This window comes from Physcomitrium patens, chromosome 6 (assembly GCF_059467195.1).
Source record: "Physcomitrium patens ecotype Gransden chromosome 6, ASM5946719v1, whole genome shotgun sequence".
NCBI classification, from domain to species: domain Eukaryota; kingdom Viridiplantae; phylum Streptophyta; class Bryopsida; order Funariales; family Funariaceae; genus Physcomitrium; species Physcomitrium patens.
In genome coordinates this window covers 7620580-7646523 of record NC_143415.1, presented here as the reverse complement: position 1 = coordinate 7646523, position 25944 = coordinate 7620580, and positions in this window count along the sequence as shown.

The window sequence follows — 25944 nt, the reverse complement described above, 5'->3', positions numbered from 1 at the left end:
CTTGTCGAAGTCCTTTTTGCCCAGCCGATAGGTCTCTAGACGTTACAGAGAACCCCGAACAACCCAAACTATTAATCTTCAATACCCCTTTGTACTTACGATCTTGTATCCACTGACTGTCTTGTTAGATTAACCCAATAAATTTCATTCACTCCGCATACTCAATCCTATAGACACCCCTTTAATCCTTTAATCACAGACGTAATTCGATTTTACAAAACAGTCAAGAGTATTCAAACCCACTTCATTTAAAAATCCCGATTCACCATTACAATACTAACTTCAGCAGCGAGTGCCTCAGTCTTCCCAAAACTCCACGAAGAAGAAAAATCCAAATCCTATGTCTTTGCTTCTTCGACCCGAAGCATGAAGCTCCTCTCTCTAATTCCCTTGATCTTCAAAAACCTCCAATGAAAACTGAACTGGTAACCTTGCAAAAAACTTGAAAACTAGCTCCCCCCTCGATTTCCCCCAAAATGAAAACACCCCCAAAACTATATCCCCCCTAACCTTATCCTCTGAATTTCTTCAATCTTCCGTCTTAGATCCGGAATTGGCTCCCACCTCAAGCTTGGATCCGAAATTGGCTCTCACCGCTGTCGTGTTGTAACACGAGTATACAGTGAAAATAAAAAGAAAGGGGAATTTTATTAATATTCAATTACCTCGAATATTGGGAGCATCGACCAACTCCAGTATAAATACTGAGTGGTCAGGTTCAGTGACTCCGTTACAGTCAGCCAAGGCATTCTGGAATGCCCCGTTCGATTCCAATAACGGGAGTCAGCAGGAAGAGAAGGACCAATTCACACGATGGGTTCGAGGAGCCAATTGGATCCAATTTCGATAATCCAATCCGGGTCCTCTTACCCAATATGAGACCTGTATTGGTGGGGCAACCCAATGCAGTCTAGTTACGGGAAATCCAGGTCTTACTACGGGTCTTAGCCAATCTGACGCGAGGACCAATTTGACCCAATTACGGGAACATCCAGGTTACTACGGGCATCTTTCCCAATATAGGACCTGAATTGGTCAGGCGACTCAATGTGGTCCCGATTACGGGGTTCGATTCTGTTTCAGGCTGTCCTGTTCTCTGTGCCGTCTCAGGGAACGTTGTTTTCGGTAAATGGATTTCTTAAAGGTAAAAACGGAGGAGAAAGCTTGGCGGCGAGAGCCAATTTCGAATCCAAGTTGAGGTGAGAGCCAATTTCGGATCCAAGCTTGAGGTGGGAGCCAATTCCGGATCTAAGACGGAAGATTGAAGAAATTCAGAGGATAAGGTTAGGGGGGATATAGTTTTGGAGTGGTGGGGGTTTTTTTTTTTGTCAAGGAGAAATCGGGGGGGGAAGCGAGTTTTTTTTTTCAAGCTTCTGCAAGGTCACCAGTTCGGGTTTCATCAGGGTTTTTTTTTTTTTTTTTTTTTTTTGAAGATCAAGGGAATTAGAGAGAGGAGCTTCATGCTTCGGGTCGGGGAAGGAAAGACATAGAATTAGGATTTTTCTTCTTCATAGAGTTTTGGAAAGACTGAGGCAATCGCGGCTGAAGTTAGTATTGTAATGGTGAATCGGGATTTTTAAATGAAGTGGGTTTGAATACTCTTGACTATTTTGTAAAATCGAGTTACGTCTGTGATTGAAGGATTAAAGGGGTGTCTATAGGATTGAGTATGCGGAGTGAATGAAATTTATTGGGTTAATCTAACAGGACAGTCGGTGGATACAAGATCGTAAGTACAAAGGGGTATTGAAGATTAATAGTTTGGGTTGTTTGGGGTTCTCTGTAACATCTAGAGACCTATCGGCTGGGGCAAAAAGGACTTCGACAAGCAGTCGAAGAGCACCCGTATAGATTTACTGTACATTGTTGCAGTCGTTTATATTCCAGCAGTCAAAAACTGATAGACTGCGTGACTATCGGCGAATCTCCATACTACCTTCTACAGCCAGACGCCCGGCGCGTTCTCGAGCAGGAAAGCACGTAATACGACATAAGTGGTGAACCCGACGTGAAAGCTTGAGGTAGAAGGCATTGGATTTTGGTTGATTTTATCTTTATTTTTATGGAAAACGAAAATAAAAATTTTGAAGGATTTTTGGGAGAAGTTTCTGGTGGGGAGTCTTCTAAAGGACAAGGTATGCATATGGATCCGTCTATTGCTAGTTTGTTTCAAGCCTTCTCATTATCAATGCAGCAACAGCAAAGCAATGATCGAAAGGAAGCTTTGGCAACCAAAGCATTGCAAGCAGTGGTCAATAAAATTGATCAATTTGATGGGAGGAATATTTCAAGGTATTTAAGATGTTATGTTCGTGAAATGGAATTAAATCGGGTTTCTGAGAAGAAAATGGTTGCACTATTTGGACTTGCCACGATACCGGAGATAAGGGACCACATTACATCAATTACGGATCGTTGTGGGAATTCATGGGAGGATTTTTCACATGTATTGAAAGACGAATATTTCTTGGAAGATGCTGATCGCGTTACTAAGAAGCTGTTTCTAGGATGGATTGAACGGCCCAATAAGAATTTGCAAGCAACAGAGCTACTAAGGGAATTTGAGAGGCAGTACTCTCAATTATCGAAGGTAGAAAAATTGACATTGGAACCGAACAAAGTTGATCTATTTCTTCAAGCTGCTGATGGAGAATTGCAAGAGAAATTAGAACCCCTTCTTGAAGACAAAGAAGAAGATGAAGGATTGACAACGAAGTCGAAGAATGTTGAAGATGCGGTGGGGTTGCTTACAAAAAAAGAAAGGAGGAAGGATAGGAGTAATATTCCGAAACAAGTACAAGCACCCAAAGCTCCAGTACGTACTACACCACCGTCAATGCCTACAGTTCAACCTTCGACATCCTTGTCAAAGAAAACAGATATGGGTATGGAAGAAATTATACGAAGAATGCGAGATCTTCAAATCAAATTGGCAAGACTTGAAGAGAATACTTCTATAAAAAATTCGAAGAATGTTTCAAAACAAGGATATGTACAAAGATGCATTTGGTGTGATGATGCTTCACACACTAGAAAAGATTGCAATGAATTTAATAATATGATACGGCAGGGAATTATTTGCTGGAAAGATGGAAAGATAGCATTGAAAGATAGGGAGGATCTTCTTCAAACCAATTTTGGCAAGGGAGGAATGAGAGCATTGGTTCAAGATTACTTAAAAGGGCATGAAACAGTAGCACGAGAAAGTGCAAGTTATGGTGCTAGAGTAGATGATGAAATTGGTGGAAGTACGGAAACTAGTGAGTTTTGGGCTTCTGCCGTTTCTACAATGCAAGAAGGGAAATTACCTCGAGAAGCGTTATTGAGAACTGCAGCTACAATACGAGGAAGAACAGGTTGGGAGGATCCCGTTGAGTCTCTTTTAGTTCATGCATAAATTGCTAAGAGCCAACATGAAGCTTTGATGGAAGAAAAAAGACATGAGGAAATTTTGATGATACTAGAGAAGGAAATTCTTTTAAGAGGCAAACTCGTGGAGACAAGGCTCGGGAGGCAGCTTCACAAGAATTGCCTGTAAAGGATACCTCAGCATCATTGGGAGAAAAAACAACAGAGACAAAAGATAAGGGCAAATCAATTGCTTATAAGTTACTTTCTGACATTGAAGCGGCAACAAATTTGAAAGGGGTGTTGGAAGAACGTATATTAAACGCTAAGGTGGAATTCACATTGAAAGAAGTCTTGGAAATTGCAAAGAAGGAGTTTCATGATGTTATCATTGACAGCATTAAGCGAAAGAGGCAATTAATGAGCGAAACTGGAATGAGTCATGCTATTGATGCAAGAATATGTAGAGATGAAGAAGAGATTGATATTGTTTACAAGCAACCAACAAATGAAAAGAATGGGTATAATCAGCGAGTACGTTTCGAAGATTCTAGTGACAAGGAAATGGAAACTTTGAGCCATTATACTCGAAAGCATTGGGCAAGGGCAACTACTGAGGTATTGGTGAAGGTAGGAGATATAGAAGAACCAATAGTTGCTTTGGTGGACCATGGTTCTGAAATAAATCTCATGTCTAAAGATCTTTATAAGAAGCAAAAATGGCCAATTGATATGGAACATGGATGGGCAATACGAGCAGCTAATAACACACGAGGCGAATTATATGGAGCTTGTCCAGATGTCAAAATTCGGATTGGGGATGTTGCGACGGAGCAACATTTCTTCGTTCAAGATACAACGTCTTATCCGTTGATTTTAGGACAACCTTATATCACGGCAACACGGATGGAAACAAAGGTACTTGACGATGGTTCTGCTTATGCAAGGGTACGGAGCGAAGATGGGAGGAAAGCTGTACAATTTCTAACAGTACCTCCTAACTATGAACGGAATCGAGATAGGTTGAGGGAGAAACCATTGCCAAAGATTGTTGAAGGATTTAAGGATTTTGGGGAGGTACCACTGTAAAGCGAGATTATGGAGGTACAAAAGAGGAGGTACTCTCGCGAGATGAAGGTGCCTTTGATGCGAGTTTTATTGGTATATTGGAGAATGGAAATATTATGTATAAGAAAGTTGAAGATTTTAAAAGAAAAGAAAGAAAAAGATTATATGATATTGAAGGACAGTTACGCAAGATAGGTACATTGCAAGATGATGAGAGGATTTTGGGTGTTTATGAAGAAAATGGGCTGGAAGATTCATTGGAATTGATTACATCTATTGGGTTAGGGAATAATGATAAGATTGTTGAGATTCATTCGAGAGAGGTTTATACCATGCTTGAATCTTTTCAAGCACCAGAAGTCACAGTAGAGACGAGATATAAAACGGCAGATAAGAAGATAAAGCCTGTTGCCGGACCATTACCAGAGGATTCTAAAGAACAAATGGGAGAAGCATCAAAAGAAGCAAGTTTAAGAGATCCAATGAGTATTGGACATCAGTTTACTGAAGAGACTTTTGAAGAATTGAAGATTGGTTTTGATGGTTCTTTATTGCCGGAGGAAATTACTTGCTTCAAAAAGATGTTGGCTAAACAAGGTAGATCGTTTGCCTTCGAATCTCATGAAATTGGGTGTGTGGATCCAAATATTATAACACCTATGGTTATCTTCACTGTACCGCATGTACCTTGGAATCTAAGACCGATTCCAGTACCGAGGGCACATTTACCTAAATTGGTCGAACTATTGAAAGAAAAGATAAAGATGAAAATATTAGAACCTTCATTTGCGCCGTATTCTAGTCGATGGTTTACGGTACCTAAGAAGAATGGGTCACTGCGGTTTATTCAAGATATGCAGCCGGTGAATGCTGTAACTGTCAGGAATGTAGGAATTGGACCTATTGTGGATGAATTTGCTGAGGCGTTTGCTGGAAGGGCGATCTATTCAATGGGTGATTTGTATTCAGGTTATGATCAATTTCAACTTGCCGAAGGAAGTAGAGATATGACAACGATGAGGACACCGCTTGGATTGGTTAGAATGTGCACTCTTCCTCAAGGCGCGACCAACTCAGTTGCGCATATGATGAATGGGATGAATAAGGTATTGAGAGATTTTATCCCGGAAAAGACTATGCCTTTTCTGGATGATGTTCCTATAAAAGGGTGCAAAGAAGGAGACAAGGATGAAACTTTAGATACGAGGGGGTGTCGCAGATATGTTGTTGATCATATACAAGATTGTGAAAAGATTTTAACTCGGCTTGGAAAAGTTCATCTTACATTATCGGGTATGAAGTCCGTATTTGGAGTGCGAGAGGTTGTATTTGTTGGACATTTATGCGGATCTTACGGAAGAAAACCAGATCCGACTAAAGTGGATGCAATTGGAAGGATGAAAGAGGATTGTAGTTCTTTAACAGAGGTTCGCAGGTTTTTGGGTGCATGTGTATTTTATCGAATCTGGATCCCTCATTTTGCTCACATAGCGGATCCATTATATGAACTGTTACGCAAGGATTACCGATTTGAATGGGAAGAAAGGCATATTCAGGCAATGCAAAGATTGAAGAAATTATTGATGTCACCTCCAATATTGAGGAAGGTTGATTATAAGTGCAATAGACCAGTGATTCTTACTGTGGACGCTAGTCCCATTGCCATTGGATGGGCTGTGGGTCAAGATGATTCAAATGGGAGTAGATTTGCAGTTCGATTTGGGGCTAAAGTTTTAAGTATTCGTCAGCGTGCATATTCGCAAGTCAAAAGAGAACTTTGGGGAGTCGTTTCGGCTATGAAAGCTGAAAAGGACTATTTGATTGGGGCAGTAGTAGTAATTGAAACAGATTGCTTGCCATTGCTTGGAATGATTATTAACTGTTCAACGCCAGATATTGCAATGTTGAGATGGATTGCTTATATTACGTCACTAAATCCAGAATTTAAGCATATCACTGGAAAGGACAATTTAGTAGCAGACATGCTATCTCGAGCAAGATACGAGAGGGAGGACGAAATGGTTGAAGACATTGATGATGTCGGATTGAAATTCTATTCAATATCAAATCTCAACAGAGAAGACAAGCTATTTCTTGAAGAATCTTATGAAGGAGAATTATTGGATATTGGTCATTATTTGAATACCTTGTCTAAGCAGGGGAATTGGTCTACAGAAAAATTCAAACAAATAAGAAAAAAAGCATATGGATTTTTACTTCGAGATGGATTCTTATGGAAGAGACCGAAGAAAGGAATTGGGATGCCACAATGAGTGATAGGCAAAAGGGAAGAAAAACTAAAATTATTAAAGGAGTTTCATGATAGTTTATGGGCAGGCCATAGAGGAATCTAGGCTACTTTTGCTAAACTCAAGGAACGATATTGGTGGAAAAATATGTATCGAGATGTGCTCTCATTTGTAGAGTCATGTGAAATCTGTCAATCGTATTCTAATATCCGACATCGAGATGGTCTTCATCATACGTATCCTCTGGCTATTCATTTTAAATGGGTTTTTGATTTGGTTATTATGCCAGTTGGGTTATGGCAGATGAGATATTTGGTTTTAGCTCGTGAAGATTTATCAAATCAAGTAGAAAGAAGAGCATTGAGGACAAAATCTACAGAGGGGATTTGTAGGTTTTTGCTTGAAGATGTCATTTGCCGTTACGGGTGCGTAGGAAAAATCACTGCAGATCGTGGAGAATTAAATGCACAAGAAGCTCGTAAGTTCTTTGAAAAGTGTGGAGTTAAACTATCACTGACTACTGCTTATAATCCGGAAGGGAATGCGAAAAGCGAACGCGGTCACCCGCCGATTGTGAAAGCATTGATTAAAGCTTGTAATGGGAAGGTTAAAGAGTGGCCACGGCTTTTGTCATTTGCATTATAGGCTGATCGAACAATACATAGTTCGGTGACAGGATATATGCCAGTAGAACTTATGACAGGTCAAAAACCAATTATGCCGATTGAAGAAAAGGTACTTACTTGGAGTATGCTACCATGGGAAGATGGATTGACAAGAGAAGAACTTCTGGCTATTAGGATTCGACAATTGGAGCAAAGAACGGAAGATGTCCAGATAGCATTGGAAAGGTTAAAAAGAGCAAGGTTACAAAACAAGGCGCGATTCGATAAGCAACATCGATTGAGACCAAAAGCAATCGAGGAAGGTGACTGGGTACTTGGTTATGACAATAGTCTGGATAATCAACATAGTACTTTGTGGAAATTTTCAAAACGTTGGTTTAGACCATATGTTGTAACAACTGTTCATGATAATGCGACTTACTCATTACGGAAGTTAGATGGTACAAAATTGAAAATACCAATTGCAGGGAAGAGAGTAAAAATATTTAAACGAAGACATGCAGAGATGGATATGGAAGACCTTAATGAAGATACAGAGATTCCGCAGCAAGAAGATGAAAGTGATATGGATAATGAAGGTGACGAAGACGAACTGGACAAAGACGTAGGGGATATATTCTGAATCAAACAGCAATTGGGTAAATTGGTGCATACCGGAGGATGCACAGGTTCAGAGGGGGTGGATGTCGTGTTGTAACACGAGTATACAGTGAAAATAAAAAGAAAGGGGAATTTTATTAATATTCAGTTACCTCGAATATTGGGAGCATCGACCAACTCCAGTACAAATACTGAGTGGTCAGGTTCAGTGACTCCGTTACAATCAGCCGGGGCATACTGGAATGCCCCGTTCGATTCCAATAACGGGAGTCAGCAGGAAGAGAAGGACCAATTCACACGATGGGTTCGAGGAGCCAATTGGATCCAATTTCGATAATCCAATCCGGGTCCTCTTACCCAATATGAGACCTGTATTGGTGGGGCAACCCAATGCAGTCTAGTTACGAGAAATCCAGGTCTTACTACGGGTCTTAGCCAATCTGACGCAAGGACCAATTGGACCCAATTACGGGAACATCCAGGTTACTACGGGCATCCTTCCCAATATAGGACCTGAATTGGTCGGGCGACTCAATGTGGTCCCGATTACGGGGTTCGATTCTGTTTCAGGCTGTCCTGTTCTCTGTGCCGTCTCAGGGAACGTTGTTTTCGGTAAATAGATTTCTTAAAGGTAAAAACGGAGGAGAAAGCTTGGCGGCGAGAGCCAATTTCGAATCCAAGTTGAGGTGAGAGCCAATTTCGGATCCAAGCTTGAGGTGGGAGCCAATTCCGGATCTAAGACGGAAGATTGAAGAAATTCGGAGGATAAGGTTAGAGGGGATATAGTTTTGGAGTGGTGGGGGTTTTTTTTTTTGTCAAGGAGAAATCGGGGGGGGAAGCGAGTTTTTTTTTTCAAGCTTCTGCAAAGTCACCAGTTCGGGTTTCATTGGGGTTTTTTTTTTTTTTTTTTTTTGAAGATCAAGGGAATTAGAGAGAGGAGCTTCATGCTTCGGGTCGGGGAAGGAAAGACATAGAATTAGGATTTTTCTTCTTCATAGAGTTTTGGAAAGACTGAGGCAATCGCGGCTGAAGTCAGTATTGTAATGGTGAATCGAGATTTTTAAATAAAGTGGGTTTGAATACTCTTGACTGTTTTGTAAAATCGAGTTACGTCTGTGATTGAAGGATTAAAAGGGTGTCTATAGGATTGAGTATGCCGAGTGAATGAAATTTATTGGATTAATCTAACAAAATAGTCAGTGGATACAAGATCGTAAGTACAAAGCAGTATTGAAGGTTAACAGTTTGGGTTGTTTGGGGTTCTCTGTAACGTCTAGAGACCTACCGGCTGGGCAAAAAGGACTTCGACAAGCAGTCGAAGAGCACCCGTATAGATTTACGGTACATTGTTGCAGTCAAAAACTGATAGATTGCTTGACTATCGACGAATCTCCATACTACCCTCTACAGCCAGACGCCCGGTGCGTTCTCGAGCAGGAAAGCACGTAATACGACACCGTTAAGCTTTCTCCTCCGTTTTTACCTTTAAGAAATCCATTTACCGAAAACAAAGTTCCCTAAGATGGCACAGAGAACAGGACAGCCTGAAACAGAATCGAACCCCGTAATCGGGACCACATTGAGTCGCCCGACCAATTCAGGTCCTATATTGGGAAGGATGCCCGTAGTAACCTGGATGTTCTCGTAATTGGATCAAATTGGTCCTCGCGTCAGATTGGCTAAGACCCGTAGTAAGACCTGGATTTCCCGTAACTAGACTGCATTGGGTTGTCCCACCAATACAGGTCTCATATTGGGTAAGAGGACCCGGATTGGATTATCGAAATTGGATCCAATTGGCTCCTCGAACCCATCGTGTGAATTGGTCCTTCTCTTCCTGCTGACTCCCGTTATTGGAATCGAACGGGGCATTTCAGTATGCCCCGGCTGACTGTAACGGAGTGACTGAACCTGACCACTCAGTATTTGTACTGGAGTTGGTCGATGCTCCCAATATTCGAGGTAACTGAATATTAATAAAATTCCCCTTTCTTTTTATTTTCACTGTATACTCGTGTTACAACACGACATCCACCCCCTCTGAACCTGTGCATCCTCCGGTATGCACGAATTTACCCAATTGCTGTTTGATTCAGAATATATCCCTTACGTCTTTGTCCAGTTTGTCTTCGTCACCTTCATTATCCATATCACTTTCATCTTCTTGCTGCGGAATCTCTGTACCTTCATTAAGGTCTTCCATATTCAACTCGGCATGTCTTCGTTTAAATATTTTTACTCTCTTCCCTGCAATTGGTATTTTCAATTTTGTACCATCTAACTCCCGTAATGAGTAAGTCGCATTATCATGAACAGTTGTTACAACATATGGTCCAAACCAACGTTTTGAAAATTTCCGCAAAGTACTATGTTGATTATCCAGACTATTGTCATAAACAAGTACCCAGTTACCTTCCTCGATTGCTTTTGGTCTCAATCGATGTTGCTTATCGAATCGCGCCTTGTTTTATAACCTTGCTCTTTTTAACCTTTTCAATGCTATCTGGACATCTTCCGTTCTTTGCTCCAATTGTCGAATCCTAATAGCCAGAAGTTCTTCTCTTGTCAATCCATCTTCCCATGGTAGCATACTCCAAGTAAGTACCTTTTCTTCAATCGGCATAATTGGTTTTTGACCTGTCATAAGTTCTACTGGCATATATCCTGTCACCGAACTATGTGTTGTTCGATCAGCCCATAATGCAAATGACAAAAGCCGTGGCCACTCTTTAACCTTCCCATTACAAGCTTTAATCAATGCTTTCACAATCGGCGGGTGACCGCGTTTGCTTTTCGCATTCCCTTCCGGATTATAAGCAGTAGTCAGTGATAGTTTAACTCCACACTTTTCAAAGAACTTACGAGCTTCTTGTGCATTTAATTCTCCACGATCTGCAGTGATTTTTCCTACGCACCCGTAACGGCAAATGACATCTTCAAGCAAAAACCTACAAATCCCCTCTGTAGATTTTGTCCTCAATGCTCTTCTTTCTACTTGATTTGATAAATCTTCACGAGCTAAAACCAAATATCTCATCTGCCATAACCCAACTGGCATAATAACCAAATCAACAACCCATTTAAAATGAATAGCCAGAGGATACGTATGATGAAGACCATCTCGATGTCGGATATTAGAATACGATTGACAGATTTCACATGACTCTACAAATGAGAGCACATCTCGATACATATTTTTCCACCAATATCGTTCCTTGAGTTTAGCAAAAGTAGCCTAGATTCCTCTATGGCCTGCCCATAAACTATCATGAAACTCCTTTAATAATTTTAGTTTTTCTTCCCTTTTGCCTATCACTCATTGTGGCATCCCAATTCCTTTCTTCGGTCTCTTCCATAAGAATCCATCTCGAAGTAAAAATCCATATGTTTTTTTTCTTATTTGTTTGAATTTTTTTGTAGACCAATTCTCCTGCTTAGACAAGGTATTCAAATAATGACCAATATCCAATAATTCTCCTTCATAAGATTCTTCAAGAAATAGCTTATCTTCTCTGTTGAGATTTGATATTGAATAGAATTTCAATCCGACATCATCAATGTCTTCAACCATTTCGTCCTCCCTCTCGTATCTTGCTCGAGATAGCATGTCTGCTGCTAAATTGTCCTTTCCAGTGATATGCTTAAATTCTAGATTTAGTGACTTAATATAAGCAATCCATCTCAACATTGCAATATCTGGCGTTGAACAGTTAATAATCATTCCAAGCAATGGCAAGCAATCTGTTTCAATTACTACTACTGCCCCAATCAAATAGTCCTTTTCAGCTTTCATAGCCGAAACGACTCCCCAAAGTTCTCTTTTGACTTGCGAATATGCACGCTGACGAATACTTAAAACTTTAGCCCCAAATCGAACTGCAAATCTACTCCCATTTGAATCATCTTGACCCACAGCCCATCCAATGGCAATGGGACTAGCGTCCACAGTAAGAATCACTGGTCTATTGCACTTATAATCAACCTTCCTCAATATTGGAGGTGACATCAATAATTTCTTCAATCTTTGCATTGCCTGAATATGCCTTTCTTCCCATTCAAATCGGTAATCCTTGCGTAACAGTTCATATAATGGATCCGCTATGTGAGCAAAATGAGGGATCCAGATTCGATAAAATACACATGCACCCAAAAACCTGCGAACCTCTGTTAAAGAACTACAATCCTCTTTCATCCTTCCAATTGCATCAACTTTAGTTGGATCTGGTTTTCTTCTGTAAGATCCGCATAAATGTCCAACAAATACAACCTCTCGCACTCCAAATACGGACTTCATACCCGATAATGTAAGATGAACTTCTCCAAGCCGAGTTAAAATCTTTTCACAATCTTGTATATGATCAACAACATATCTGCGACACCCCCTCGTATCTAAAGTTTCATCCTTGTCTCCTTCTTTGTACCCTTTTATAGGAACATCATCCAGAAAAGGCATAGTCTTTTCCGGGATAAAATCTCTCAATACCTTATTCATCCCATTCATCATATGCGCAACTGAGTTGGTCGCGCCTTGAGGAAGAGTGCACATTCTAACCAATCCAAGCGGTGTCCTCATCGTTGTCATATCTCTACTTCCTTCGGCAAGTTGAAATTGATCATAACCTGAATACAAATCACCCATTGAATAGATCGCCCTTCCAGCAAACGCCTCAGCAAATTCATCCACAATAGGTCCAATTCCTGCATTCCTGACAGTTACAGCATTCACCGGCTGCATATCTTGAATAAACCGTAGTGACCCATTCTTCTTAGGTACCGTAAACCATCGACTAGAATACGGGGCAAATGAAGGTTCTAATATTTTCATCTTTATCTTTTCTTTCAATAGTTCGACCAATTTAGGTAAATGTGCCCTTGGTACTGGAATCGGCCTTAGATTCCAAGGTACATGCGGTACAGTGAAGATAACCATAGGTGTTATAATATTTGGATCCACACACCCAATTTCATGAGATTCGAAGGCAAACGATCTACCTTGTTTAGCCAACATCTTTTTGAAGCAAGTAATTTCCTCCGACAATAAAGAACCATCAAAACCAATCTTCAATTCTTCAAAAGTCTCTTCAGTAAACTGATGTCCAATACTCATTGGATCTCTTAAACTTGCTTCTTTTGATGCTTCTCCCATTTGTTCTTTAGAATCCTCTGGTAATGGTCCGGCAATAGGCTTTATCTTCTTATCTGCCGTTTTATATCTCGTCTCTACTGTGACTTCTGGTGCTTGAAAAGATTCAAGCATGGTATAAACCTCTCTCGAATGAATCTCAACAATCTTATCATTATTCCCTAACCCAATAGATGTAATCAATTCCAATGAATCTTCCAGCCCATTTTCTTCATAAACACCCAAAATCCTCTCATCATCTTGCAATGTACCTATCTTGCGTAACTGTCCTTCAATATCATATAATCTTTTTCTTTCTTTTCTTTTAAAATCTTCAACTTTCTTATACATAATATTTCCATTCTCCAATATACCAATAAAACTCGCATCAAAGGCACCTTCATCTCGCGAGAGTACCTCCTCTTTTGTACCTCCATAATCTCGCTTTACAGTGGTACCTCCCCAAAATCCTTAAATCCTTCAACAATCTTTGGCAATGGTTTCTCCCTCAACCTATCTCGATTCCGTTCATAGTTAGGAGGTACTGTTAGAAATTGTACAGCTTTCCTCCCATCTTCGCTCCGTACCCTTGCATAAGCAGAACCATCGTCAAGTACCTTTGTTTCCATCCGTGTTGCCGTGATATAAGGTTGTCCTAAAATCAACGGATAAGACGTTGTATCTTGAACGAAGAAATGTTGCTCCGTCGCAACATCCCCAATCCGAATTTTGACATCTGGACAAGCTCCATATAATTCGCCTCGTGTGTTATTAGCTGCTCGTATTGCCCATCCATGTTCCATATCAATTGGCCATTTTTGCTTCTTATAAAGATCTTTAGACATGAGATTTATTTCAGAACCATGGTCCACCAAAGCAACTATTGGTTCTTCTATATCTCCTACCTTCACCAATACCTCAGTAGTTGCCCTTGCCCAATGCTTTCGAGTATAATGGCTCAAAGTTTCCATTTCCTTGTCACTAGAATCTTCGAAACGTACTCGCTGATTATACCCATTCTTTTCATTTGTTGGTTGCTTGTAAACAATATCAATCTCTTCTTCATCTCTACATATTCTTGCATCAATAGCATGACTCATTCCAGTTTCGCTCATTAATTGCCTCTTTCGCTTAATGCTGTCAATGATAACATCATGAAACTCCTTCTTTGCAATTTCCAAGACTTCTTTCAATGTGAATTCCACCTTAGCGTTTAATATACGTTCTTCCAACACCCCTTTCAAATTTGTTGCCGCTTCAATGTCAGAAAGTAACTTATAAGCAATTGATTTGCCCTTATCTTTTGTCTCTGTTGTTTTTTCTCCCAATGATGCTGAGGTATCCTTTACAGGCAATTCTTGTGAAGCTGCCTCCCGAGCCTTGTCTCCACGAGTTTGCCTCTTAAAAGAATTTCCTTCTCTAGTATCATCAAAATTTCCTCATGTCTTTTTTCTTCCATCAAAGCTTCATGTTGGCTCTTAGCAATTTATGCATGAACTAAAAGAGACTCAACGGGATCCTCCCAACCTGTTCTTCCTCGTATTGTAGCTGCAGTTCTCAATAACGCTTCTCGAGGTAATTTCCCTTCTTGCATTGTAGAAACGGCAGAAGCCCAAAACTCACTAGTTTCCGTACTTCCACCAATTTCATCATCTACTCTAGCACCATAACTTGCACTTTCTCGTGCTACTGTTTCATGCCCTTTTAAGTAATCTTGAACCAATGCTCTCATTCCTCCCTTGCCAAAATTGGTTTGAAGAAGATCCTCCCTATCTTTCAATGCTATCTTTCCATCTTTCCAGCAAATAATTCCCTGCCGTATCATATTATTAAATTCATTGCAATCTTTTCTAGTGTGTGAAGCATCATCACACCAAATGCATCTTTGTACATATCCTTGTTTTGAAACATTCTTCGAATTTTTTATAGAAGTATTCTCTTCAAGTCTTGCCAATTTGATTTGAAGATCTCGCATTCTTCGTATAATTTCTTCCATACCCATATCTGTTTTCTTTGACAAGGATGTCGAAGGTTGAACTGTAGGCATTGACGGTGGTGTAGTACGTACTGGAGCTTTGGGTGCTTGTACTTGTTTCGGAATATTACTCCTATCCTTCCTCCTTTCTTTTTTTGTAAGCAACCCCACCGCATCTTCAACATTCTTCGACTTCGTTGTCAATCCTTCATCTTCTTCTTTGTCTTCAAGAAGGGGTTCTAATTTCTCTTGCAATTCTCCATCAGCAGCTTGAAGAAATAGATCAACTTTGTTCGGTTCCAATGTCAATTTTTCTACCTTCGATAATTGAGAGTACTGCCTCTCAAATTCCCTTAGTAGCTCTGTTGCTTGCAAATTCTTATTGGGCCGTTCAATCCATCCTAGAAACAGCTTCTTAGTAACGCGATCAGCATCTTCCAAGAAATATTCGTCTTTCAATACATGTGAAAAATCCTCCCATGAATTCCCACAACGATCCGTAATTGATGTAATGTGGTCCCTTATCTCCGGTATCGTGGCAAGTCCAAATAGTGCAACCATTTTCTTCTCAGAAACCCGATTTAATTCCATTTCACGAACATAACATCTTAAATACCTTGAAATATTCCTCCCATCAAATTGATCAATTTTATTGACCACTGCTTGCAATGCTTTGGTTGCCAAAGCTTCCTTTCGATCATTGCTTTGCTGTTGCTGCATTGATAATGAGAAGGCTTGAAACAAACTAGCAATAGACGGATCCATATGCATACCTTGTCCTTTAGAAGACTCCCCACCAGAAACTTCTCCCAAAAATCCTTCAAAATTTTTATTTTCGTTTTCCATAAAAATAAAGATAAAATCAACCAAAATCCAATGCCTTCTACCTCAAGCTTTCACGTCGGGTTCACCACTTATGTCGTATTACGTGCTTTCCTGCTCGAGAACGCGCCGGGCGTCTGGCTGTAGAAGGTAGTATGGAGATTCGCCGATAGTCACGCAGTCTATCAGTTTTTGACTGCTGGAATATAAACGACTGCAACAATGTACAGTAAATCTATACGGGTGCTCTTCGACTGCTTGTCGAAGTCCTTTTTGCCCCAGCCGATAGGTCTCTAGATGTTACAGAGAACCCCAAACAACCCAAACTATTAATCTTCAATACCCCTTTGTACTTACGATCTTGTATCCACCGACTGTCCTGTTAGATTAACCCAATAAATTTCATTCACTCCGCATACTCAATCCTATAGACACCCCTTTAATCCTTCAATCACAGACGTAACTCGATTTTACAAAATAGTCAAGAGTATTCAAACCCACTTCATTTAAAAATCCCGATTCACCATTACAATACTAACTTCAGCAGCGAGTGCCTCAGTCTTCCCAAAACTCCACGAAGAAGAAAAATCCAAATCCTATGTCTTTCCTTCCCCGACCCGAAGCATGAAGCTCCTCTCTCTAATTCCCTTGATCTTCAAAAACCTCCAATGAAAACCGAACTGGTAACCTTGCAAAAAACTTGAAAACTAGCTCCCCCCTCGATTTTCCCCAAAAAAAAAACACCCCCAAAACTATATCCCCCCTAACCTTATCCTCTGAATTTCTTCAATCTTCCGTCTTAGATCCGGAATTGGCTCCCACCTCAAGCTTGGATCCGAAATTGGCTCTCGCCGCTAAACTTTCTCCTCCGTTTTTACCTTTAAGAAATCCATTTACCGAAAATAACGTTCCCTGAGACGGCACAGAGAACAAGACAGCCTGAAACAGAATCGAACCCCGTAATCGGGACCACATTGAGTCGCCCGACCAATTCAGGTCCTATATTGGGAAAGATGCCCGTAGTAACCTGGATGTTCTCGTAATTGGGTCAAATTGGTCCTCGCGTCAGATTGGCTAAGACCCGTAGTAAGACCTGGATTTCCCGTAACTAGACTGCATTGGGTTGCCCCACCAATACAGGTCTCATATTGGGTAAGAGGATCCGGATTGGATTATCGAAATTGGATCCAATTGGCTCCTCGAACCCGTCGTGTGAATTGGTCCTTCTCTTCCTGCTGACTCCCGTTATTGGAATCGAATGGGGCATTTCAGTATGCTCCGGCTGACTGTAACGGAGTCAGTGAACCTGACCACTCAGTATTTGTACTGGAGTTGGTCGATGCTCCCAATATTTGAGGTAACTGAATATTAATAAAATTCCCCTTTCTTTTTATTTTCACTGTATACTCGTGTTTCAACACGACAGCGGTCACCCACCGATTGTGAAAGCATTGATTAAAGCTTGTAATGGGAAAGTTAAAGAGTGGCCACGACTTTTGTCATTTACATTATGGACTGATCGAACAACACATAGTTCGGTGACAGGATATATGCCAGTAGAACTTATGACAGGTCAAAAACCAATTATGCCGATTGAAAAAAAGGTACTTACTTGGAGTATGCTACCATGGGAAGATGGATTTACAAGAGAAGAACTTCTGGCTATTAAGATTCAACAATTGGAGCAAAGAACGGAAGATGTCCAGATAGCATTGGGAAGGTTAAAAAGAGCAAGGTTACAAAACAAGGCGCGATTCGATAAGCAACATCGATTGAGACCAAAAGCAATCGAGGAAGGTGACTGGGTACTTGTTTATGACAATAGTCTGGATAATCAACATAGTACTTTGCGGAAATTTTTAAAATGTTGGTTTGGGCCATATGTGGTAACAACAGTTCATGATAATGCGACTTACTCGTTACGGGAGTTAGATGGTACAAAATTTAAAATACCAATTGCAGGGAAGCGAGTAAAAATATTTAAACGAAGACACGCAGAGATGAATATGGAAGACCATAATGAAGGTATAGAAATTCAGCAGCAAGAAGATGAAAGTGATTTGGATAATGAAGGTGACAAAGACGAACAAGACAAAGACGTAGAGGATATATTCTGAATCAAACCGCAATTGGGTAAATTGGCGCATACCGGAGGATGCACAGGTTTAGAGGGGTAGATGTCGTGTTGTAACACGAGTATACAATGAAAATAAAAAGAAAGGAGAATTTTATTAATGATCAGTTACCTCGAATATTGGGAGCAACGACCAACTCCAATGCAAATACTGAGTGGCCAGGTTCAGTCACCCCGTTACAGTCAGCCGGGGCATACTGAAATGATCCGTTCGATTCCAATAACGAGAGTCAGCAGGAAGGGAAAGGACCAATTCACGCGACGGGTGAGCCTGGTTCGAAGAGCCAATTGGATCTAATTTCGAGAATCCAATCCGGGTCCTCTTACCCAATATGAGACTTGTATTGATCGGGCGACTCAATGCAATCTAATTACGGGAAAATCCATGTCTTACTTCGGGTCCTCTTATCCAATATGAGACCTATATTGGTCGGGCAATCCAATGCAGTCTGATTACGGGAAAATCCTGGTCATACTACTAGACTCTTATCCAATATGAGACCTGAATTGGTCGAGCGACTCAATGTGTTCCCGATTATGGGGTTCGATTCTGTTTCAGGTTGTCCTATTCTCTGTTTCAGGGAACGTTGTTTTCAGTAAATAGATCTCTTAAAGGTAAAAATGGAGAAGAAAGCTTTGATGGCGAGAGCCAATTTCGGATCTAAGCTCTGACAGCGGGAGCTAATTCCGGATCCAAGACAGAAGATTAAAGAAATTCATAGGATAAGGTTAGGGGGGGAATAAGTTTTTAGGAATTTTCTTTTTTTTTTAGATCAGAGAGGAGGGGGGGTTTTTTTTTTTTTTGGGATCAGGGAAGAGCTAGCTTCAAGCTCTTAGGAAGGTTACGAGTTTTTTTTCATTGGAGGTTTTTAAAGATCAAGGGGATTGGAGAGGAGCTTCATTCTTCGGGTTAGGGAAGAAAAGACGGAGAATTGGATTTTTCTTCTTCATAGAGTTTTGAGAAGACTGAGGCAATCGTTGCTGAAGTCAGTGTTGTAATGGTGAATCGGGATTTTTAATGAAGTGGATGTGATCACTCCTGACAGTTTTGTGAAATCGAATTACGTCTGTGATTGAAGGATTAAAAGGGTGTCTATAGGATTGAGTATGTGGAGTGAATGAAATTTATTGGGTTAATCTAACAAGACAGTCAGTGGATACAAGATTGTAAGTACAAAGCGGTATCAGAGATTAGAAGATTGGGTTGTTCGGGGTTCTCTGTAACGTCTAGAGACCTACCGGCTGGGGCAAAAGGGACTTCGACAAGCAGTCGAAGGGCATCCGTATAGATTTACGGTGTATTCTTGCAGTCGTTTATATTCCAGTAGTCAAAAACTGATAGACTGCTTGATTATTGGCAAATCTCCATACTACTTTCTACAGCCAGATGCCCAGCGCGTTCTCGAGCAGAAAAGCACATAATACGACAACGGACATACTCATGTAAGCCAGTAATTATATAATATAAATAGGTAGAAGTAAGTAAAAATAAATAAAAGTAAGTTAATTCTATAGTATTTGGTATGAAAGCTTTCTAGAAGCTTTATAGATACTGCTTTGACTTTATAGATGTCTTTAATTGACTTTTTGGATTATAAACGTGGTCAATAAGTTAGCCATGTGCCACACATGTTGTTAGCTTGAAGACCAAGCTAACTATGTGGCCAACACATAGAAAAACTTGCCTTGTAAGTCAAGGCATGTGTCCTACAAAGTCAACACATATTAGAGGTTTATAGAACGTTGCCACATAGCTCCTAGTTAGATAGTATATATAGAGACAAGAATGAAGCCTTCTTCACTCTTGTCAACTCCTTTCTTGCTTCCAGTCTAGTTTCAAGGGTCTCTAGTTTTCTTGGCTTTTGGCAATAGCCATTCTAGTTTCTTTCTTAATATATATATGAAGTTATTTCTATTTTTTCATCTTTTTTTGAGAGAAGTCTCACTTGTTTATTTTTCTTTATCATGTTCTTGTCCTTGACATTTTGTTGTAAGGTCAATCTACTTGCTTCTTTTAATTGCACAACTTCTTCACATAGATTTTGAACTTCTTTCATAAATGTAGGATTAATATTTTTATAATTGATAGTAGTGATGAATGAAATTTCTACTCTAAAAATATTGATAAGTTCATAAAGATGTACAATAATTATAAATCTATTCTTATTTCTACCAAGTATAGCATCCATAATTTTTTCATTTATTTCAAATAACTTAATAAATTCACAAGTCAAATTAGAGGAAGATTATCTCCAACCTTTAATATTAAATAAAAATTTCTACAAAGAAGAATAATTTTCTTTTTTTAAGAAACAATTGATGTTAAAAAATTCAACAATTTTTTAAAAAATGGATAATTAGCAACCTTTAAAATACAACAATAGAAGTATAATAATCTACTTACTTCTAAAATAAGATAAGAACAATAAGTTAGCATTTTTATCAAATTATCAAGGATATGAACTTCAAAGAATTAAAATACTAATACACTCTTGTGTCACTTAAAAAGATTAGAAAATCACTCAAAAATAATATAATATTAAACTAAAATGGCTATTTCCAAAGACAAGAAGATTAGAAAGTCTTGAAATAAGACTAAAGACTAAAAAGGCATTGATAAGAGTGAAAAAGGCTTCACTCTTACCTCCATATATACTCTTAATTATGAGTTATATGGTGATATCTTATAAGACCTCCAAAACATGTTGACTTTACAAGACACGTATCTTAACTTGCAATGAAAGTTTTTTATATGTATGTAATATAATTAGCTTTTTCTATAAGTTATTAATATATGGTTAACTTATTGATCAAGTTTCTATCCTAGCAATCAACTACAAACACATGTAAAATCAAAACAATGTCTATGAAGCTTCTAAAAAACTTCTTGAAAAAATATTATGAAATAAATCTATTTCTACTTACTTCTATTTAATTATATAGGTAAATATCATAATAAATATGTATGTCCGTAATAGAGCCTACACCTATTTTATAGACAAAGACTTTGTCAAAAAATAAAAAATGTCTTTAGTCAAGAAAACTAAATCCATACATGAAGAAGTCATAGATGATTGTTTGTTGTCTTCTAGAGATATTATTCATGAGACTGTTCCTTTAGATATAACAATTAATGATCATATTAGTATAGTAATATTTAATGTCATAAGATCTCCCTCCAATATAATTATTTTAGGATTATAATGGTTAAAAAAATATAATGCATAGATATATTAGATTTTTTATAATTTTAATTTTTCTTATAGTTTAATCTAAAATTTTAATAGTGAAATAGAATCAAATAAGCTTAATACATCCAAATCCTTATTAATAGGTGCAAGAGCTCTTATACATGAGATAAAAGAAGGGCCATCTTTTGCTATATATGCCACATTCATCTCTGATAAAAGAAAGATGACAAGTGGTATTCTTAGCCAATATCAAGTTTTTCAAGATGTTTTTGAAAAAAAAATATAGATATTTTTTTAGAGCATTGATTTTATGATTGTACAATTGATCTACAAAAAAGAGCTCAACCACTATTTGGACCAATCTATAACTTAATGTAAAATGATTTGGCTGTATTAAAAAAGTATGTAGATGAAAACTTGGCTAAGAACTTCATACACCTTTCAAAAACTCTAGTATGAGCTCCTATCTTATTTGTGACGAAAAAAAATGGATCTCTACAGATGTACATAGACTATCAAGGACTTAATAAGATTACTATCAAAAATAGATATTTCCTACTTTTGATTTTAGAACTTTTTGATCAACTCAATCAAGCAAAGATCTATACAAAAATAGATCTGCAAGGAGTATACAACTTGATCTCTATTAAAGAAAGAGATGAATAGAAGATTGTTTTCCAAACTAGGTATGGACATTTAAAATATAATATCATACTTTTTGGACTCACAAATGTACTAGTTGTTTTTCAACATTTCATGAAAATATCTTTTATGATTTTTTTGATGATTTTATTGTGTGTTATTTAGACGATATTTTAATCTACTCTAAAAATATAAAACAACATGAACTTTATGTTCATCATGTGTTACAAAAACTTTAAAATACAAGATTATATGGCAAAATAGAAAAATATGTATTCTACACAATTCAAGGTGAATTTTTAGGATACATCATCTTCAAAAAAAGAGTAATGATGGATCAAAAAAAGACCAAATTATCATGGATTGGAAGATCTCAAAACCAGTTAGAAATGTACAATATTTTTTGAGATTTTTCAATTATTATTAAATCTTCATCAAGATTTTTTTTTAAATTGTGGATTTTTTATATGCTTGACATGTAAAGATAAACTTAAATGGAATAAAGAAATTGAAGCATCTTTTCAAGTTTTAAAGATAACATTTATTTTTGCTCTAATTTTATATCTTTTTGATTTTTTTAAGGTATTTTTCATAGAAACAATTGCATCCAACTTTGTAATAGGTATCATTTTGTTACAAATGAAAGTAGATAATAAGTTCTATTTAGTAGTTTTTTATTCCAAGAAATTTTCAGTAGTTAAAATTTATTATAAATTCTACAACAAAAAACTTCTTATAATTATGGATTCATTTTAAGAATGGTGTCATTATCTAGAAAGAGTTTCTAATCCAATTATTATATGTACAGATCATAAGAATTACAAATACTTCATATTAGTATGTATTTTGAATCATTGCCAAATCCATTGAAATATGTCTTTATTAAGATTTGAATTCAAGTTTACCTAAAAACCTAAAAAATAGCAAGGTTTATTAGATGTTGTTTTTAGACATTCTTATCTTATACCAAAATAAAGAAATGTAGCTTTTGATCAACAAAGAAAAATTCTCTTAAAGTTGGAGCATTTTCATCTTTGAATAATAAAATCAACATCGATTGTTGATTCAACCTTCATCAAGCAAATTTAATTAAATATGTCTTTTAATCTTTTTCTTTAAAATATTAAGAATAATTCTTCTATGTCTCGTGATACTTCTAATTTCAAATTTAAGAACAATCTACTCTACTTTGAGAAGCAATTATATATTCTAAAAGATAAAGTACAATTACGTGTTCTTCAAGCTCATCATGACTTTTTAATAACTAAATATTTTGGATAAAAGAAGACTTTGGAGCTAATATCTAGAGATTTTTGGTAGCCTCAAATGTAGAAGGCAATCAAAAAATTTGTATAATCATGTAATATTTGTTCAAGATCCAAAACTCCTTGTTATTGACCTTATAGACTTCTTCAACCATTACTTATTCTAGAACAACCATGGTCTTTTATTTCTATGGATTTTATCATAGATCTTTTAAGCTCAGGTCTATATGGTTATAGATTTGTAAAAGTAGATTTTTTTATCAAGATAGCATATTGTGTACCATGTATAAGATCAATAACAAATGAAGAAATGGCTTAATTTTTTCTTGACAACATCTATCGCTACTATGGATTGCCTAAGAATATTATATCAAATATGGAAACTCAATTTATATCAAGATTTAAAAAAAATCTTTTTCAAGATATTAAATGTGGATATAAAGCTCTCTTTAAATTTTTATCTTCAAATTAATGGACAAATAGAATAGATGAATGAAATTTTGTAGCGATATTTGAGATGTACCATTAATTATTATGAAGATGATTGGACAACTTTTTTGCTATTATCAAATTTTGCATACAATAATTCAATATATTTTTCTAATCAAAAAATATTATTTTTTATTAATTATGGTTATCATCCATAATTTGATACTTTTGACTTTTTAAAAATTAATAATCATGCGATAGAAGATTTCATAAATCATTTGTCAAAACTACTATGAGTTCTTATGCATGAGACAAATGAAGGGCCATCTTTTGCTATATATACTATGCCCATTGTTGATAGTGAGAAGATATCAAGTGGTATTCTTAGCCAATATCAAGATTTTTAAGATGTTTTTGAGAAGAAAAATACAGATATTCTTTTGGAGCATCGTTCTTATGATTGTACCATCAATCTTCAAGAAGGAAGTTAACCACCATTTGGACCAATCTATAGCCTATCACAAATTAAGTTGGTTGCATTCAAAGAGTATATTGATGAGAATTTCGCTAAGAACTTTATAGGCCATTTTAAATCTTCAGCCAATGCTTCTATCCTATTTGTGAAGAAAAAAGATGGATCTCTATAGATGTATATGGATTATTGAGGACTTTACAAGATCACCATGAAGAATAAGTATCCTCTACTTTTGATTTTAGGACTTTTTGATTAACTAAATGAGCAAAGATCTATACAAAAATAGTTCTATGAGGAGCATATAACCTATTCTCCATTAAAGAAGGAGATGAATGGAAGACTACTTTTTGAACTAGATATGGAAATTTTGAATATAATGTCATGGCTTTTCGGCTTATAAATGTACCAGTTACTTTCCAACATCTAATAAATAATATCTTTTATAAATTTTTTGATGATTTTATTATTTATTATTTGAACAATATTTTAATCTATTTTAAGAATATAGAAGAACATAAAGTTTATATTCATTGAATATTACAAAAATTAAAAGATACAAGATTATATGCAAAGATGGAAAAGTGTGTATTCTACACTACTCAAGTTGACTTTTTGAAATACATCATTTCTAATGAAGGCCTTATGATGGATCTAAAGAAGATCCAAACTATCATAGATTAAAAGATTTCAAGAATAGTGAGAGATATGCAATGCTTTTTGGACTTTTTCAATTATTATCAAATCTTTATCAAAAACTTTTTTCAAGTTGTAGCTCTACTTACATATTTAATTTGTAAAGACAAACTTAAGTGGAATAAAGAAACTGAAGCATTGTTTATTGCTTTAAAGAAGGAATTTAGTTACGCACCAATTTTGTATTGTATTGACTTTTTTAAGACATTCTTTATAGAAATAAATACATCAAACTTTGCCTTGGATGCAATATTATCACAAATGGAAACAGATGACAAACTTCATCTAGTAGCTTTTTATTCTATAAAATTTTTAGCAGCCAAGATTAACTATAAGATCCATGACAAAGAATTTTTTGTAATTATGGATTTATTTAAAGAATGACATCATTATCTAAAAGATACTTCAAGTCTAATCATTATATATATATATATATATATATCACAAGAATCTCAAATTTTTTATGTCGGTACATGTTTTGAATTATTACCAAGCCCATTGGACCATGTCATTATTAAGATTTGATTTCAAGATCACATATCAACATGGAAATTTGATGCATTTATTTCTATAAAGAATGTCTTAAAAAAGTCAACACAATATTATCAACTTTTGAAAAGTCAAAAGCATTAAATCGTAGATCATAATCATAATTGGTAAAGAAAGATATTTTTGAATAGAAAAATATATCAAATTATTGTATACAAACTTTGCTAATGGAAAAAGAATTGTTCAATCATCTTGATGATAGTTGATGGTACACCTCAAATACTACTCTAAGACTTAATTCACCTATTCCGTTTGTCCATCAATTTGAGGATGAAAAGCTAAAGAAAGTATTATATCTACCTTTAAAATATTGAATAGGGTTCTCCAAAATCTTCATACAAATTGAGTCTCCCTATTTAATATACTATCTTTTGACAATCCATGATAGCGATAGATATTATCAATGAAAAGCTTAGTTATTTTTTCACCTCAAATAGATTTTATACATAGTATAAAATGTGCTATTTTTGTGAATAGTTCTACAATTACAAATATAGAGTCATATAAACTTGAACTTAAAAGATCCATAATAAAATCCATAGAAATGGAAGATTATGGTTGTTTAGGTATAGGCAATGTTTGGAGAGGTCCATAGGATCAATAACAAGGAATTTTTGATCTTAAACAAATGTCACATGATTGTACAAAGTTATTTACTGCTTTTTGCATTTGCAGCCACAAAAAATCTTTGAATATAAGCTCTAAAGTCTTGTTGTATTCAAAATGTCTTGTTGCTAGAAAGTCATGATGTGCTTA